Genomic DNA, 11,335 nt, shown 5'->3' on the forward strand with positions numbered 1-11,335 from the left:
GAAAGAAAAAGAATCAGGCTGACACCATCTTTAATTCCTCTCATTCTGTCGTAGACCACAGTCAGCATATTGAGAAAGTCTAAAGGTTCTATCTTGAAGATAAAGTTGGAATCTGACTAGAGTTGCCCCTTGGTATATGTGGACGATTGATTCCAGGTCCCCTACAGATACCAAAATCCACGCATACCCAAGTCCTGCAATTGGCCCTGCCGACCCCTGTATTGGATAATTTAGCTTTCTGTATGTGTGGGTTTTGCATCTTATGAAAACTGCCTTTTGTTGAAAAAAAAATCCGTATATAAGCAGACCGAGTGCCCACCTCTCCTGCACTCATTTCTCAAAGGACTTGATAATTTTTCTTTACTCCACAAACATTCGTGAAGTACTTGCTCCTTCTCAGGCATCAAAAGTACAGAGATGAAAGGATGTTTTCTCTTCCTTCAGTGCAGGGAGATTGAAGACAGACAACAGAATGGAGAAAAACACTTGGGTTGAAAATCAAACTTTGATATAGAATGTTTAATGTGATTAAAAAGTTTGCAAACAGTAGTGTTTTTTTATTGTTGTTTGTTTGTTGTTTGTTTGTTTTTGAGATGGAATTTCACACTTGCTGCCCAGGCTGGAGTGCAATGGCATGATCTTGGCTTACTGCAACCTCTGCCTCCCAGGTACAAGCGATTCTCCTGCCTCAGACTCCCGTGCAGCTGGGATTACAGGCATGTGCCACCATGCCAGGCTAATATTTGTATTTTCAGCATATACGGGGTTTCACCGTGTTGGCCAGGCTGGTCTCAAACTCCTGACATCAAGTGATCCGCCCACCTCGTCCTCCCAAAGTGCTGGGATTACAGGCATGAGCCATTGTGCCCAGCCTGTTTTTTAAAAATATAATTTAAGCTACCTTTCCTCATTTCAAAAACAATGAAGTTAGCTTTGTTTGCCTTTTCTCTGTCATGACTTCTGGAGAAAAGAGAAACTGACAATGTGTGCATCTTCAAGTGGAAGAGATTTTTGGTCCATGGGTGGTATGGACCAAAAGTAATAAAACTTCCCTGGCTTGGCCCAAAGACAGACCCAGGAAAATCTATGAGGAAGTATAATGATATCGCCAGCACATAAAATAACTCCACGCTTCTGTGACAGTCCTCACATATGTGATCCTAATCTCTCACCAGTTAAGAATTACATGGTTTACCAATAATGCCTTCCACTTCCTCTTATCCAGAACAGGATATGTCCATTTTTTCACACCAATTATACCCTGAGCTCAAGAACAGCCATAATCACACAGGTGTTTTTACCTCTTCCTAGGACTGAGAAGGTTGAATATATAACAAAGTTTTGTATTTCTATCTCTCAGGGTCCCAAGGTAACTAGTAGACCAAATCACCCATGAAAGGGAAATGTATACAGTCTGAAATTTGCCCCCTTCCATACACGAATGAAAACAGGTGACAGCCCATCAACACTGGGCACAACCTCTTATGGCTGTGCGTTACCCATGCACACTCCTCAGCAGCAGGGATGGTGTGGATTGGTAACACACGTGCTGTGCAAAGGGATCTGCCTGTGGTCTGGAGACAGCCATGAACAGAGCTCTGGAGTCTCAGAGGAAAATTTACAGCATACAAACCAGTGCCCAGATGAGCTCTTACCACCATGTACAAATGCAGAATGAAGGGACACTGGAGTCACATTTTGGTGGCACACACCACCCTAATCTCTCTACTGTTTACACTGAAGTTTTTTATGAAGGTTTGCATCCTTGACTGATTGATTGATTGATTTCTGGAGATGCTTGTGATCTTTAATCCATGGAGAAAGGGAGAGAGAGAGAGAGAGAAACAGGAGAGAAAGAGTGAAGCAAAGGGGCTGTCCAGAGACACAGCAGGGGAATTTTTATTGCTTAAAATAGGAAGGTGGTGATTATTTTGATCTTAACTTCACATGGTGCTTGCTTCACCAGGGGCCGTCTTCCCTGAGTGTTTGAGAGAGAGGGCTGGAGGGATTCTGTCCTCCTGGCACTGCTGCCCCACAAGCCAGAGCTTCCTGCTTGCTTTTAACCTTAATGGGTTAACTTCATAAAACGGCAGCTCTTTATTCCAGCCTGAGATTTCCCATCATACTTTAGGACCAGCGAACCGTCCCTTCTTTGATGGCACCTTTTGGCTCCACAATAGAAGCCAATTTGTTAGACTTCTTTACAGGTCAGAGGCTGCGTGAAGATGTGGAAGGCGCAGCAGTGGGCACTGGAAAATGAAGTTGTATTCGCTTGGCAAATTATACGTCTGCTGCACTTTATGGGTCCTGATTTCCTTCCCTCTCCTTTCCCCTCACTCTCTCTGCCCCCTCCCCATTCCCTTGCCTTTCCTTTAAACTGAGGAAGCGTGTATGTGAGATATCGTCACACATCCAGTTAATGTAGGTTAATAGATTGATTCCAGTGACACGGATCATAATGAACAGTAAATTGTTTTATCTCTTAAGTCTTATTTGGTCAGCCAGGAAAACATATGAGGTAATATGGCTTGGACTAAATGGACCGTATAATAGATCTCCTTCTAAAGAATCAGGACAGGGTGACAGCACTTCTTATGATTAATGAAAATAATAATGGTCCTGAAATTGAAATTTTTCTAATTTTTTTTCCCTTCTCCTCTCTTGACTGCCACCAAAAACTTCAGCCAGGAGATGATTTGTGTACAATAACTGGCTCTGACTTCTTCTTCAGCTAAGAATACACATTTAGGGAGCGGGGAAAGGGAGGGAGGGAAGCAAACGAATGAACTGGTTTATGGAATTCAAAATGTGCCACTCAGAGGGCCAGGAGAGCCTTGGTGCCAATTTCTTTTCCATAGAGTTTTACTGGAAAGCCTTCATATACAGCATGAGAATTTGGGTAAATATCTTTGGCATCAGATATGTTAGTTGTCAGTCAGATTATTTACCTGGATTAAAATCTATTCTGTCTTTAGAAGTTTTCTGAAACTACATCATCTTCCCCCTTCTACCTCCATTTCTCTTTGGGCAAGAGTCTTGTTGTCTTCCGTATCTCTACGTCAAGGCCTCTGTCTTCTCACTTTCTCAGAGAAAACAAGTGCATTTCTCAATTTCTCATGGAGTGGTACTTTGAAACTCTTTGGGAAGAAAAGGGAAGGAGGGAAATTTTTATTGTTTGTGAACAGACACAAAGGTATTACCCCTTTTGAAGGAAAAAGTGACAAGTTATCCTGATACGTTCTGTACCAAGAGACTTGCTCCAGTTGCAGATCATGAGGATCATAATGAAATTTGAGAAGGTTTCTGTTCCTTGGTAAGAGAAAAAATAAGGAGATCCGGTGAAAGGAGTAGGACCTTCAGCTTCCACTTGAATAAGGACCATTACCTTCGAGTCATTTCTTTCACACTGCAGGTCACATATCATTTGGACAGCAGCCTGAGAAATGTGTTCAGGCTATTTGAGGTGGAAGTGGCATACAAAACTGAGGCTACCCATCTTTCTCTCAGACTCTGTTCAAATTGATTTCCTAAGAATTTGTCTTGCACAGTCTTAAGTAGTTGCTTATAGAAATTCTTCATGGCAATACAATCTATTCTATTGGGTTTTGCCAAAGCAAAATAGACAATCGTGGAATCAGGCAATACCAACAGGTAAAATCTTTCATTGCAAACCTTTGAGGAAATGTTGCTTTGGCAAAACACTAGCTTACCTGTAGAGGCTACAAATAAGACCGTGATGTAAATCCTATATAGACAATTATTTAGTGTCTCTTTGAAATCAGGTCTCCTTCAAATAACTCCGGAATTACTTCATTGAAATTTTTACTTTTCTACCAGTTATCATTGCAAGATGTAAAACTAATGTCCCCATTCATTTATAAATAAAAAAGAATAAAAAATTAAATCTAAATCTATCAAAAAAAGATGTTTTTAGTATATTTATAGTTCAAAAAAGCAGATTGCAAAATAACATATGACATGATTCTCTTTGTGGTTACAAGCTTATGGTTATATATCTTTATATATCTATATATAATTCATATCTGTATACTTATATTTAAATTAGATATACATGCTTCTGTTTGTCACATCATGAAAAAATGAGTGATCAAACATTTAACATTTGTCACTTTCTAAGAGATGAAATGTCGGAAGTGGAATGAGAAATTATAAATTTTCTCTGTAATTTTTGGCATATCACTATAAGCAATTATTACTTTTGAAATAAAATAGAAAATCATCAGACTAGGCTTGATGGCTCATGCCTCTAATCCCAGTGCTTTAGGAGGCCAAGGCGGGAGGATCATTTGAGGCCAGGAGTCTGAGACCAGTCTGTATCACACAGCAAGGCTCCGTCTCTACAAAAAAAAAAAAAAAAAAATATATATATATATATATATACACACACACACATATATATGTGTATATATACACACACATATATGTATATATATATATGCCAGGCGTGGTGGTACATGCCTATAATCCTAACTACTCAGGAAGCTAAGGCAGCAAGATCACTTGCGCCTAGGATTTCCAGGCTGCAGTGAGCTACGATTACCCGACTATACTCCAGCCTGGGTGACACAGCGACACCCTGTCAGAAAGAAAAGAAGGAAAGAAAGAAAGAATTGATTTAGAAAAGTGGACAATATTTTTTTAAGAAAAGAGCCTTTTGAACTGTGTTTGAAAAGTGCTTAATTTTTTGAACCCATTTGGTAAATTTTCCTTTCCAGAGTATTTCTTGATATTCAATAAGTGCACACTGTTACAAAATAAATTTGATCTGCCCTTAATAAATGCGATGACCTATTATGCATTCTATTGTACTGTTTTTCTACCTATTATTGCATTTTATCTGTTTAGTCTGTCTCTATAAATATATTTGGGATATTTATTCCTAACCTTTTTTTAACAAAAAGTATTTTTAAAAATTTTATTATTTTGTAGACAAAATCTACACAACTTGAAGTTGGAAAAACCTAAATTGCCTGGGAATACAAAGTATACTTAACAGGAAGGGACTCTTGGACCTAAAATAAATGCTATGAATATTTTGTAGATGGTTTGGAGCTTGAACTAATTCATATTGGTCTGAAGTGCTCACTGTTCAGCCTTCATGAAACCACAAAGAGAGCTACCCTATTTGAGAAACCAAGTTGAAGCCTGGAAACCAAAAGGAAGTTCTTAAGTTGAAGGTTGAAATCTTCAAACTAAAATTAAGTGTCTCATATATACTTAATTTCAAGTAGAGATGATAGAATTGTTTATGATCCATGATGCCTGATTGCATTAAACAGCTTGGAAACTATCTCATCCCAGAAGTCATTGTACAACATGGTAGAAAATGTCATTAAGTGCCATAACATCCAAGTAGTTTGTTGGAGGGGCAGAATATATTCATTTTAGTTCATGCTTCTAGATGTCATCAATAGAGCTTCCAAATGATCCCAAATATTGTTTATTCAACTGAAATGTTTCTTTCCTTCATTTTTTGTTATCAAATCAAAACATCCATACTGGTTTTTAATTAAGCTCCTACCTGTTAATGTGTACAAATCTTTCTCACTTGGGCTTTCAATCATTTATTTGGTGCATATTGAAAAATCTTGAGGATTGATTTTTGAGAAAGTGATAAAGAGGAATTGATAGATACCTTGGATGTCTATTTGAAATTGATATCCTAAATTTGAAAAACCTCAAGGGATTAAACTTTTGCTGCATCCTTGATATCAAATTTTGAAATATTTAATGACCATTGTCTTTTGTTTTGGCATTCCCTGCGGAGTAGTCCGATATTTATTTTTAACTATCCAAAGTACATAGGTAGAAAAAACAGGAATGAGGTTTTATTTATAATGGCATACATTTGTAAACATCCAGAGGATTTGATTCACTAAATTTGTGTGTGTGTAACAAAGTTCAGTTAATCAAGTCCTCTGGACATGTGCCTGTGCGTGCGTGTGTGTGTGTGCTACTTAATGAGAAAGAGGATAAAATCAATCAATAAAATTATATATATACTAATTATTATTTTGTTAAAAACCATACACACACAGAATAGGAATTAGGAAAGACAGTAATCATCTCCAACTGTTAGGATTAAGGATTAGATTTAGGGGTAAGAATTTTTTTCTTTTTAAATATATTTCTGCATCCTACAAATTTTTAACATGGTCATATTACTTGCATGACTATGAAAGCAATAATAGCTAATTGTCCCTATGTGTTAGGGATTGGTATCAATACCTTACATAAACTAACACTTAATTTTCATAACTACTCTTTGAGATAGTATTATTTTTACCTCGATGTAGAAATTAGGAAGTCTAGTGTCACAGAGGTTGAGTGACTTGCTCAAGGTCAGATAGCTGGCACATGCTGGAGCCAGGTACATACTGGTACATGATGGAGCCAGGAGTTGAACCAGCTTGCCTGGGTACAAAGCATGAGCTTTCAGTATACTTTCTAAATAAAATAGGTTGTCCGAACAGCATTTTTGTGATTATATAGTCATTTAAATGATATTACCAAGGAAGATAACATTAGCTCTGGCAAACCGAAGTATAAGATATCCAAATCTGAATAAAAACAAACACATTAACATATTTCTGATGTCAAGGTTCAGAGTTGTTTAATTTTATATAATTTAATTTTCTTTATCCTAATTATAGACTTTGCTGACGTGTTTATGATGGGCAATTTTGACCTTCTGATTTCATGCTCAAAGAGGGCATGCTATGAAAGACTGGGCTCTTGTAGCTGTGTCTATATGGCATCAAATAAAGTAGTGGTCTTCTGGTTGAAAGATCAATGTGGATAGACTAAATATTCCAAATGCCCAAAGGAAACAATTTCTTACTTAATGCCACCAAATTAATTACACAGTTGTTGAATCTTTACTTCAGTTCAAAATGTGCGTGGTCATTAAAGAAAACAAATACCTGCTTTACATATGTTTGCTCTTATGAAAAGAGCTTAGTTCAAAGAACAAAAGCTCTAGCCATATAAGAAAGTAACTGCATGAGCCTACTGGCACCTAGTTTTCTCTTGGCAGAGTCCCTTCGAACTCTAAAATTCTAAATTTAAATAAGCCCCCCCTTCTAAAATATTTATGTATATATAAAAATATATATATTCCACTATCTGGAATTTTATACACACACAAACACACACACACACACACACACACACACACTCCACTATTTGGAATTCTAAGCAAATAGAATAAGCAGTAGTTGCAAACCATGCTCTCACCTCCTACATAACCCAAGGTTATGCTCTTGCCTGCTCCTCTGCCCTACCCATGAGGTACCCAGTACCTCCCATGGTGCCTCCTTCTGAGCCCTAGGAGCTTTAGGGTAATTAGACCCAGTCTTCTTCTCTGACTACCTGCCCAGAGGATGCAGAAGACCGGGAAACTCAGCCTGTTCTTTTGTCTTTCTGTTGTCCCATGCTGCTCAGTTCTTTCTACCCTTGGCTATTTTGTTCTGACCTCTGCTCTACCTGGTATTATTTCTTCTCTGTTTTCTTCCAGATCTTGCCCATTTATACTTCAGTCCCCCTTTTCCTTCTGCTCTTGGAGAAAATAAATAAATTTTATTTTTTAAAAAGCTGGTTATGCTTGATTTTCATATGCAGTCCTTATCTGTATCTGGGAACAGGTAAGCTATACATTTTTTAAGTTAAGCTAATCATAATGAAAAATAGCATCAACAACCATTGAAGCTCTTCTTGTAAGTGTACTAAAAGAGCTCTGGAAAATTTCTATAAAACTTTTGTCCTCCTTCTTCTCTAATTCTACTTATTTTCTTTAAATACCAAAAGCATAAATAACTTCACAGATATCTCTTATTACATATGTCTATCGATGTTGCAACAGAATTGCTCAGAATTTCAACCATTTTGTAGGGTTTTTTTTAGCTAGCCTGGGAGCCTATGTGCATTTAAGCATTTTTCTAAGGAATTCTCTGTTCTAGATTTCAAAGATGCTAATATATTCTTTTAGCATTCCCTAAATTTTCAACAATAAACTCACAGCTTTGCAGATTCTCATTCTGGTTCTTGGAGAGAATGTACGTCTTTACATATTTGCAGATTCATGTGTGAAACTTCAGATTAGCCTTCGGGAGCCTTGTGTTAATTAAAAAAGGGAAATCAATGGGCCTGTGAATCCACCTTTTCCTGGGGTTGATTAAAATCCAAGAAGAAATTAAGACCAAGCTAAACAGAAAAACTACATGGGTGGGAGAAATATTTACCATGTATACACAACTCTCTCTCAAGCACACATAAAATACATTTTTTTTATTGAAGAAAAAAGATATTAAAAAATCCAGTGACAGATTTTGCTTCTTGAACCAAATCAAATATTTTTTTGTCAGAGCTCTCATAACTGCAGCCTGCAGAGGTCACGGCCTCAACTTTCTCCTTCAGATGGTCTGCGAGTGGAATGTCCTTACCATTAAGGCTCCTTTTGTTTTCCTTGGGAGGGTTTTGCTTACACTGGCAAGCGGCTGAGACGAACCAAGGTTCTCTAGACTCTGTTTATTAGGTTTTTATCTTCTTATCAGAGTCTTCCTTCTTAAATCATGTCAGCATTTTACCACTCTTCAGGGATTCCTGGTGTTTTATTGTCTATGAACTGCTTGGGGGGTGGTCAGGGAGGGAGCTCGCCTAACAAATATAACATTTATATAATAGTAGAACCAGAGAGGAAACCGTTCACTTATTATTCCCACACTCACCCGACGTTTCCTCTCCCCCTGGCCTTGAGGAGCCCCCGGGAAGCCCCTTGCCAGCTCAGCCCACGCTTATTTGTCAACGAAGTGACATGGCTTCTCTGTGGACAACCTGCTTTTCAGTTATTTTGAGTGGCTCTTTAAGCCCATATGTACTTGCTTAAGCCGTTTTCAATCATCCAAAGAGACCATCGGGTGAGTGGGCGATTGCTTTGAACTTGAGAACATTATTGGGTTTCATTCACAGATGTAATCTGGATGTAGGGGGTCCATTTCTATACCTGCTTTTCCTACCACATCGGATTCAGACTTTAAAATAGCCTCATGCCAAAGTATCCAAACTTCTTAGTCTAAGTACAGGGTTCGGAGGGAAGGTGAGAAAAGTTGTCTAGCTTTAGCTAAGGCAGGGGTTTTATGGGGCAGTGGAGGGAGGTGGCCGGAAACTAGGAAGACAGGAGGAATGTTCACTGCTGGGAAAGTGAATCATCTCTTTTCCCTTTCATTGCTACCCATATGACTCATAATAGTATTATGTTTTTAACCATAGGCTGATTTTGTCTAGTCACATGTGTTTAAAACAAGTTCTAAAAATAAGGTTAATTAGGAAAAAAACACCTTGTCAGAAAAAAAATCCACATCTTTTCACTGAGGTCATAAAGTGACTTCATTGTTATTAATACATATTGGTTTCAAAATTGGTAAAAACTGTAAGACAATGTCAATAAAACAACTCCTAAAGAGGCATGAGGTTCTAAGGCAGTAGATTATACTGATATGCGAATTCTTATAGATATAAATTAATTTTATTTATTAGGTTGGTGCAAAAGTAATTGCGGTTTCTGCCATAAGCTCATGTAAGATGAGAGTTTGATCTACAAGGGGGGATTGTAGTTATTAAAGAGCATTAAACTGCTTTCTAATGTTCATCTATCCTTTCAAAAAATATTTATTGAGTGCTTACCTGTGTGAGGCATTGTTTATCTTGGAATCCCCAGTCTACAGGGACATGGGGATAACTGCCTGGTGGACATGGGGATAACACTGGTCTATGTACTCTTGTCTTAGTGCACTGTCCCGGAGAATATACAATTCTCTTTCTAGCGATGAGTAACTGTTTACTCCTACTCTTTGTTAAGACCTCAGGGTATGTTCAGTATTCCATGGTAAGGAAGTGTGAATTCGATGGAGAATCACGTGGGTTTCTTTTTTGTTTTTTTCCCTCTAATGAATCTTGAATGACATTTTTTTTTCTTTAAGAGCATTTTCCCTACTTATTAAAGCAATAAGTTCTTGTGGAAAAGTGCTTAACATAACAGTTTCACGGCCAGCTTTCCCTTCCAGCTGATAACATCGCAGAGAAAGATGAACACAAGGCTTGGAAATTCGGGACTAAATGCTAACATGATTTTTTAGATAAAAATGAATAGTAATAAAAGATGTTTGAAATTTTATCATGAAGACTTAAGTGCATTTTTCAACTGAGTTTCTACTTAGTTTTTTTTTTTTCCCCCTTAATTCTCTTATCACTGCAACTCAAATGTGAGGGACTTACCATCTTCACTAATCCATCACTCGAGCTTCATTTTCATGATTTTCTGTGACTTGAGTACTCCAACTATTTAGGGTTCCCCATACTGCCTCAGCATCAACATAATTTCACCTTCATAATTGATTGATTGTACCTTTCACAGAGAAAAATATGAATAAAGGCCTGGATTTTACTAGAATGTAAATGATAATTGCTAATATAATAAAACACTTGGTAGGACTACTGCTCTCTTGAATTTTAACCTTCCAAGGCTTTCTAAACTTAGTAAAATTATATTAGTCATCTCCTTGTTGTTACTATTATAATAATTTCTTAAAGATACGATGGTTGACTCAGGGTTATTCATTTTTTCATCATTCATTCAGCTAGCATTTATTTATTAGCTACTTTCTTCCAGACTTAGGTATTAAAAGGAAGAAGAATTAAACATAATACTTATTTTTGTTATGAGCTCCTACTTGAGTTTCTTAAAGTTTGATTAGCATGTAAAGAAATATTTACAATACAGTGGATAAGAGCTATATGGCATCACAATGGGGAGAGCCATGGATTTTTTAGAGAAGACCCAGTCAAGTGGAAAGTTAGGTCCCAAAGAAAAAGTAGGAATTTAGGGGAGGAGTTCATATTTCAGGCAGAGAAGCGTTAGGCTTGGGCATAAGGAAAAAAATGTGCAGGAATTGCCCTGGGGAAGGCACAATTTCCCAGTAGCTGGCAGGTATTGGAGGAAGTGAGTGAGGGGATATTAAGTGTTAGGATACGGTTTAGTAATGAAGGGCCCCTGTGCCCTGCAAGGAGATTTGTGAGGTTCACCCCATCCCTCCTCATCCACCCCAGTGAAATTAATTTTCAGACTCTATGTGGTCAATTAGCCTTATTAATTACAAACATTTGACTACTTTTTCAGTTTAGCCAGGCACATGATCATATCCATTTTATCTGTTACTATTTTGTTAAGCCATTGCTTTTTACCTAGGTTATAAGAATAAGACAGTGAAAACTACCCTTCTATAATACAACCAAGTGCAGCAGTCCCCGTTTATCCACA

General features: G+C 37.6%; 1 long non-coding RNA gene across 2 annotated transcripts in view; it reads right to left on the reverse strand.

Annotated features, from left to right (window-relative positions):
• LOC129050211 (uncharacterized) overlaps positions 1 to 11,335 on the reverse strand; it is a 35,448-nt gene that overhangs the window by 23,862 nt on the left and 251 nt on the right. The window contains exons 1-4 of one of the 2 annotated variants that reach the window (XR_010137256.1): positions 11,260 to 11,334; positions 10,294 to 10,423; positions 8,039 to 8,133; positions 6,308 to 6,435 (exon numbers count right to left, since the gene is read on the reverse strand). This is a non-coding gene — a long non-coding RNA (uncharacterized LOC129050211). Of the gene's footprint in view, positions 1 to 6,307; positions 6,436 to 8,038; positions 8,134 to 10,293; positions 10,424 to 11,259; position 11,335 lie in introns of those variants that run through there. The other variant, XR_008513797.1, reaches the window with a different exon arrangement.

The sequence above is a fragment of the Pongo abelii genome, chromosome 16 (genome assembly GCF_028885655.2).
Source record: "Pongo abelii isolate AG06213 chromosome 16, NHGRI_mPonAbe1-v2.0_pri, whole genome shotgun sequence".
Lineage (NCBI taxonomy): Eukaryota > Metazoa > Chordata > Mammalia > Primates > Hominidae > Pongo > Pongo abelii.